The sequence below is a fragment of the Camelus bactrianus genome, chromosome 18 (assembly GCF_048773025.1).
Source record: "Camelus bactrianus isolate YW-2024 breed Bactrian camel chromosome 18, ASM4877302v1, whole genome shotgun sequence".
Lineage (NCBI taxonomy): Eukaryota > Metazoa > Chordata > Mammalia > Artiodactyla > Camelidae > Camelus > Camelus bactrianus.
In genome coordinates, this window is record NC_133556.1 from 41,800,363 (window position 1) to 41,809,336 (window position 8,974).

Genomic DNA, 8,974 nt, shown 5'->3' on the forward strand with positions numbered 1-8,974 from the left:
TTCTATGTATAAATATACTTTGTAAGGTGGATGAAAGTTCTGTAATACACATGTACACAACTCATTAAAAATGTTTCTCAAAACCATGATGAATTTAGTGTGTTTGGAACACGGAATGTCACGGTGAGTGAAGCTATGTAAATTACATATCTTTTGGGTACAACTCGCTCCAAGAGAATTTTTCGGCCAAATCTGCCTCATTTTCAAAACTGGGGTTAAAACTAACCTGTGAAATCTGAGAAAATCCTTCAAAGTTTCAGTAAGCCTTGTATGGTGGATGAAAGTGCTGAAATCCACTTGTTAACAACTCTGTAGTGAATATTTGTCGAATCCGAGATGCATGTAGCGTGTTCAGAACACGGGATTTCACGGTGAGCGAATCCATGTAAATTACATGTCTATTGGTTAGAACCAGCTCCAAGAGGTTTTTTGCCGTGATATCTGCCTCATTTTCGAAACTGGCGTTTGGAAAGCTCTGTGAAATCAGAGAAAATGCTTCTAGGCATGAATATGCTTTTTATTGTGATGAAAATCCTGTAATCCACATGCAAACAACCATGTAGTGTAATTTTCTCAAATAGTTTATGCATGTAGTTTGTTCAAGACACGTAATTTCACAGTGGTGGAATTTATGTAATTTACATATCTATTGGGTAGAACACTCTCCAACATTTTTTTCCTTTGAAAACTGCATGATTTCCGAAACTGCTATTAGGGAATTGCTGCGAACTAAGAGTAAATGTTTCTAGGTGTAAATATGCCTTGTATGGTGGATGAAAGTTCTGTAATACACATGTACACAACTCATTAAAAATGATTCTCAAACACATGATGTATGTAGTGTGTTTGGAACACGGAATGTCACGTTGAGGGAAACTATGTAAATTACATATCTATAGGTTAGAACCCAATCCAGGAGCATTTTACTGAAAAATCAGCCTCAGCTTTGAAACTGGAGTTATGAAAATGCTGCAAAATCTTAGTAAATGCTTTAAGGTGACAATATATCTTCAATGGTTTATTAAAGTTTTATAATCCGCTAGCTAACAACTCAGCAGTGAATTTTTGTTGAATACGTGGTGCATGTACCGTTTTCAGAACACGGAATGTTATGGTGACGGTATTTACAAAATGAGATTTCTATGGGATAGATCATGCACCAAGAGAATTTATCTGCGAAAACTCCCTGATTTCCATATCTGACGTTAGGATAAAGCTGCGAAATCTAAGTAAATGTTTCTAGGTGTAAATATGCCTTGCATTGTGGTTAAAAAATCTGTAATCCTCATGCTCACGGTCATTAAATCATGTTTGTCGAAGCCGTGATGAATGTAACGTTTTCGGAACACGGAATGTATCGGCGAGTGAAACTCGGAAAATAACAACTCTACTGGATAGAACTCGCTTGAATTGAATTTTTCTGCGAAAATTTCATGATTTTCAAAACTGGATGTTAGGAAAAACCTGCGAAATCAGAATAACAACTTCTAGGTTTAAATATGCCTTGTATGGTGGATGAAAGTTCGGTAATACACATGCTCACACTCATTATATAATGTTTGTTGAATTCGTGATGCATGTAACGTGTTCGGAAAACGGAATGTCATAGTGAATGAAACAATGTAAGTTACATGTCTATTGGGCAGAACTCGCTTGAAGAGGAATTTTCTGCGAAATGTGCCTCATTTTCAAAACTGCCATTAGGAGAACCCTGTGAAATCTGAGGAAATGCTTCTAAGTGTCAATATGCCTTGAATGGTGAATGAAAGTCCAGTAATCCACATGTTAATAGCAGTCTAGTGATTATTTTTCAAACCGTGATTCATGTAGCGCTTTTGGAAAATGGAATTTCACGGTAATGAAACGATGTAAATTACAATTCTATTGGGTAGAACTAGCTAGAATAGAATTTTTCTGCGAAAATTGCATGATTATCGAATCTGAAGTTTGGAAAAAGCTGCAAAATGAGCGTAAATATTTGTAGTTGTTAATATGCCTTTATGTTGGAAGAAAGTTCAGTAATCCACATTTTCACAACTTATTAAAGAATCTTTATCTAATCCATGATGTGTGTACCAAGTAGGGTACGTGGAATTTCACGGTTATTGAAACAATGTAAATTACTTCTCTATTGGGTAGAACTCGCTCCAAGAGAATTTTTCTGCGAAAACTGCTTCATTTTTGAAACTGGCTTTTGGAAAAGGCTGCAAAATCTGAGAATATATTTCTAAGTGTCAATATTCATGGTATTGTGATGAAAGTTCGGTAATCCACCTGCAAACAAATCTGTGGTGAATATTTGTAGAAAGCGTTATGCATGTAGCGTGATCGTATCACAGAAATTCCTGGCGATGGAATCTATGTAAATTACACATCTACTGGTTAGAACTCGCACCAAATTTTTTTCCTGAGAAAACGGCCTGATTTTCGAAACTGACATAAGGAAAAAGCTGCAAATTCACATTTAATGTTTCTAGGTGTAAATATGACATGTATGGTGGATGAAAGTTCTGTAATTTACATGTTCACAACTCATTCGTTAAAGTCTGTTGAAACCATGATGCATGTAGCGTGTTCAGAAATTGGAATGTCACTGTGAGGGAAACTATGTAAATTATATTTCTATTGGGAAGTACTCGCTCCACGAGAATGTTTCTGCGAATCTGCCTCATTTTCAAAACTGTCATGAGAAAAGACATTCAAAATATTAGAAAATGCTTCAAAGTGTCAATATGGTTTTATGGAGGATGAAATTTCGTTTATCCTTATGCTAACAAGTCTGTAGTGAATATTTGTCGAATCCGTGATGCATGTAGCTTTTTCGGAACACGGAATTTCACGATGACGGGTTCTATGTAAATTGCATGTCTATTGGGTAGAACACGCTAAAAGAGGATTTTTCTGCAGAAAATGCATGATTTTAAAAACTGACATTAGGGGAAATCTACTAAATCAGAATAAAACCTTCTATGTATAAATATACTTTGTAAAGTGGATGAAAGTTCTGTAATACACATGTACACAACTCGTTAAAAATGTTTCTCAAAACCATGATGAATGTAGTGTGTTTGGAACACGGAATGTCACGGTGAGTGAAACTATGTAAATTACATATCTTTTGGGTACAACTCGCTCCAAGAGCATTTTTCTGCCAAATCTGCCTCATTTTCAAAACTGGGGTTAAAACTAACCTGTGAAATCTGAGAAAATCCTTCAAAGTTTCAGTAAGCCTTGTATGGTGGATGAAAGTGCTGAAATCCACTTGTTAACAACTCTGTAGTGAATATTTGTCGAATCCGAGATGCATGTAGCGTGTTCAGAACACGGGATTTCACGGTGAGCGAATCCATGTAAATTACATGTCTATTGGTTAGAACCAGCTCCAAGAGGTTTTTTGCCGTGAAATCTGCCTCATTTTCGAAACTGGCGTTTGGAAAGCTCTGTGAAATCAGAGAAAATGCTTCTAGGCATGAATATGCTTTTTATTGTGATGAAAATCCTGTAATCCACATGCAAACAACCATGTAGTGTAATTTTATCGAATAGTTTATGCATGTAGTATGTTCAAGACACGAAATTTCACAGTGGTGGAATTTATGTAATTTACATATCTATTGGGTAGAACACTCTCCAACATTTTTTTCCTTTGAAAACTGCGTGATTTTCGAAACTGCTATTAGGAAAATGCTGCGAACTAAGAGTAAATGTTTCTAGGTGTAAATATGCTTGTATGGTGGATGAAAGTTCTGTAATACAAATGTACACAACTCATTAAAAATGATTCTCAAACACATGATGTATGTAGTGTGTTTGGAACACGGAATGTCACGTTGAGGGAAACTATGTAAATTACATATCTATAGGTTAGAACCAAATCCAGGAGCATTTTACTGAAAAATCAGCCTCAGCTTTGAAACTGGAGTTATGAAAATGCTGCAAAATCTTAGTAAATGCTTTAAGGTGACAATATAACTTCAATGGTTTATTAAAGTTTTATAATCCGCTAGCTAACAACTCAGCAGTGAATTTTTGTTGAATACGTGGTGCATGTACCGTTTTCAGAACACGGAATGTTATGGTGACGGTATTTACAAAATGAGATTTCTATGGGATAGATCATGCACCAAGAGAATTTATCTGCGAAAACTCCCTGATTTCCATATCTGACGTTAGGATAATGCTGCGAAATCTAAGTAAATGTTTCTAGGTGTAAATATGCCTTGCATTGTGGTTGAAAAATCTGTAATCCACATGCTCACGGTCATTAAATCATGTTTGTCGAAGCCGTGATGAATGTAACGTTTTCGGAACACGGAATGTATCAGCGAGTGAAACTCGGAAAATAACAATTCTACTGGATAGAACTCGCTTGAATTGAATTTTTCTGCGAAAATTTCATGATTTTCGAAACTGGATGTTAGGAAAAACCTGCGAAATCAGAATAACAACTTCTAGGTTTAAATATGCCTTGTATGGTGGATGAAAGTTCGGTAATACACATGCTCACACTCATTATATAATGTTTGTTGAATTCGTGATGCATGTAACGTATTCAGAAAACGGAATGTCATAGTGAATGAAACAATGAAAGTTACATGTCTATTGGGTAGAACTCGCTTGAAGAGAAATTTTCTGCGAAATGTGCCTCATTTTCAAAACTGCCATTAGGAGAACCCTGTGAAATCTGAGAAAATGCTTCTAAGTGTCAATATGCCTTGAATGGTGAATGAAAGTCCAGTAATCCACATGTTAATAGCAGTCCAGTGATTATTTTTCAAACCGTGATTCATGTAGCGCTTTTGGAAAATGGAATTTCACGGTAATGAAACGATGTAAATTACAATTCTATTGGGTAGAACTAGCTAGAATAGAATTTTTCTGCGAAAATTGCATGATTATCGAATCTGAAGTTTGGAAAAAGCTGCAAAATGAGCGTAAATATTTGTAGTTGTAAATATGCCTTTATGTTGGAAGAAAGTTCGGTAATCCACATTTTCACAACTTATTAAAGAATCTTTTTCTAATCCGTGATGTGTGTACCAAGTAGGGTACGTGGAATTTCACGGTGATTGAAACAATGTAAATTACTTCTCTATTGGGTAGAACTCGCTCCAAGAGAATTTTTCTGCGAAAACTGCTTCATTTTTGAAACTGGCTTTTGGAAAAGGCTGCAAAATCTGAGAATATATTTCTAAGTGTCAATATTCATGGTATTGTGATGAAAGTTCGGTAATCCACCTGCAAACAAATCTGTGGTGAATATTTGTAGAAAGCGTTATGCATGTAGCGTGATCGTATCACAGAAATTCCTGGCGATGGAATCTATGTAAATCACACATCTACTTGTTAGAACTCGCTCCAAATATTTTTTCCTGAGAAAACGGCCTGATTTTCGAAACTGACATAAGGAAAAAGCTGCAAATTCACATTTAATGTTTCTAGGTGTAAAAATGACATGTATGGTGGATGAAAGTTCTGTAATTTACATGTTCACAACTCATTCGTTAAAGTCTGTTGAAACCATGATGCATGTAGCGTGTTCGGAAATTGGAATGTCATTGTGAGGGAAACTATGTAAATTATATTTCTATTGGGAAGTACTCGCTCCACGAGAATGTTTCTGCGAATCTGCCTCATTTTCAAAACTGTCATGAGAAAAGACATTCAAAATATTAGAAAATGCTTCAAAGTGTCAATATGGTTTTATGGAGGATGAAATTTCGTTTATCCTTATGCTAACAAGTCTGTAGTGAATATTTGTCGAATCCGTGATGCATGTAGCTTTTTTGGAACACGGAATTTCACGATGACGGGTTCTATGTCAATTGCATGTCTATTGGGTAGAACACGCTAAAAGAGGATTTTTCTGCAGAAAATGCATGATTTTAAAAACTGACATTAGGGGAAATCTACTAAATCAGAATAAAACCTTCTATGTATAAATATACTTTGTAAGGTGGATGAAAGTTCTGTAATACACATGTACACAACTCATTAAAAATGTTTCTCAAAACCATGATGAATTTAGTGTGTTTGGAACACGGAATGTCACGGTGAGTGAAGCTATGTAAATTACATATCTTTTGGGTACAACTCGCTCCAAGAGAATTTTTCGGCCAAATCTGCCTCATTTTCAAAACTGGGGTTAAAACTAACCTGTGAAATCTGAGAAAATCCTTCAAAGTTTCAGTAAGCCTTGTATGGTGGATGAAAGTGCTGAAATCCACTTGTTAACAACTCTGTAGTGAATATTTGTCGAATCCGAGATGCATGTAGCGTGTTCAGAACACGGGATTTCACGGTGAGCGAATCCATGTAAATTACATGTCTATTGGTTAGAACCAATTCCAAGAGGTTTTTTGCCGTGAAATCTGCCTCATTTTCGAAACTGGCGTTTGGAAAGCTCTGTGAAATCAGAGAAAATGCTTCTAGGCATGAATATGCTTTTTATTGTGATGAAAATCCTGTAATCCACATGCAAACAACCATGTAGTGTAATTTTATCGAATAGTTTATGCATGTAGTATGTTCAAGACACGAAATTTCACAGTGGTGGAATTTATGTAATTTACATATCTATTGGGTAGAACACTCTCCAACATTTTTTTCCTTTGAAAACTGCGTGATTTTCGAAACTGCTATTAGGAAAATGCTGCGAACTAAGAGTAAATGTTTCTAGGTGTAAATATGCTTGTATGGTGGATGAAAGTTCTGTAATACAAATGTACACAACTCATTAAAAATGATTCTCAAACACATGATGTATGTAGTGTGTTTGGAACACGGAATGTCACGTTGAGGGAAACTATGTAAATTACATATCTATAGGTTAGAACCCAATCCAGGAGCATTTTACTGAAAAATCAGCCTCAGCTTTGAAACTGGAGTTATGAAAATGCTGCAAAATCTTAGTAAATGCTTTAAGGTGACAATATAACTTCAATGGTTTATTAAAGTTTTATAATCCGCTAGCTAACAACTCAGCAGTGAATTTTTGTTGAATACGTGGTGCATGTACCGTTTTCAGAACACGGAATGTTATGGTGACGGTATTTACAAAATGAGATTTCTATGGGATAGATCATGCACCAAGAGAATTTATCTGCGAAAACTCCCTGATTTCCATATCTGACGTTAGGATAATGCTGCGAAATCTAAGTAAATGTTTCTAGGTGTAAATATGCCTTGCATTGTGGTTGAAAAATCTGTAATCCACATGCTCACGGTCATTAAATCATGTTTGTCGAAGCCGTGATGAATGTAACGTTTTCGGAACACGGAATGTATCGGCGAGTGAAACTCGGAAAATAACAATTCTACTGGATAGAACTCGCTTGAATTGAATTTTTCTGCGAAAATTTCATGATTTTCGAAACTGGATGTTAGGAAAAACCTGCGAAATCAGAATAACAACTTCTAGGTTTAAATATGCCTTGTATGGTGGATGAAAGTTCGGTAATACACATGCTCACACTCATTATATAATGTTTGTTGAATTCGTGATGCATGTAACGTGTTCAGAAAACGGAATGTCATAGTGAATGAAACAATGAAAGTTACATGTCTATTGGGTAGAACTCGCTTGAAGAGAAATTTTCTGCGAAATGTGCCTCATTTTCAAAACTGCCATTAGGAGAACCCTGTGAAATCTGAGAAAATGCTTCTAAGTGTCAATATGCCTTGAATGGTGAATGAAAGTCCAGTAATCCACATGTTAATAGCAGTCCAGTGATTATTTTTCAAACCGTGATTCATGTAGCGCTTTTGGAAAATGGAATTTCACGGTAATGAAACGATGTAAATTACAATTCTATTGGGTAGAACTAGCTAGAATAGAATTTTTCTGCGAAAATTGCATGATTATCGAATCTGAAGTTTGGAAAAAGCTGCAAAATGAGCGTAAATATTTGTAGTTGTAAATATGCCTTTATGTTGGAAGAAAGTTCGGTAATCCACATTTTCACAACTTATTAAAGAATCTTTTTCTAATCCGTGATGTGTGTACCAAGTAGGGTACGTGGAATTTCACGGTGATTGAAACAATGTAAATTACTTCTCTATTGGGTAGAACTCGCTCCAAGAGAATTTTTCTGCGAAAACTGCTTCATTTTTGAAACTGGCTTTTGGAAAAGGCTGCAAAATCTGAGAATATATTTCTAAGTGTCAATATTCATGGTATTGTGATGAAAGTTCGGTAATCCACCTGCAAACAAATCTGTGGTGAATATTTGTAGAAAGCGTTATGCATGTAGCGTGATCGTATCACAGAAATTCCTGGCGATGGAATCTATGTAAATCACACATCTACTTGTTAGAACTCGCTCCAAATATTTTTTCCTGAGAAAACGGCCTGATTTTCGAAACTGACATAAGGAAAAAGCTGCAAATTCACATTTAATGTTTCTAGGTGTAAAAATGACATGTATGGTGGATGAAAGTTCTGTAATTTACATGTTCACAACTCATTCGTTAAAGTCTGTTGAAACCATGATGCATGTAGCGTGTTCGGAAATTGGAATGTCACTGTGAGGGAAACTATGTAAATTATATTTCTATTGGGAAGTACTCGCTCCACGAGAATGTTTCTGCGAATCTGCCTCATTTTCAAAACTGTCATGAGAAAAGACATTCAAAATATTAGAAAATGCTTCAAAGTGTCAATATGGTTTTATGGAGGATGAAATTTCGTTTATCCTTATGCTAACAAGTCTGTAGTGAATATTTGTCGAATCCGTGATGCATGTAGCTTTTTTGGAACACGGAATTTCACGATGATGGGTTCTATGTAAATTGCATGTCTATTGGGTAGAACATGCTAAAAGAGGATTTTTCTGCAGAAAATGCATGATTTTAAAAACTGACATTAGGGGAAATCTACTAAATCAGAATAAAACCTTCTATGTATAAATATACTTTGTAAGGTGGATGAAAGTTCTGTAATACACATGTACACAACTCATTAAAAATGTTTCTC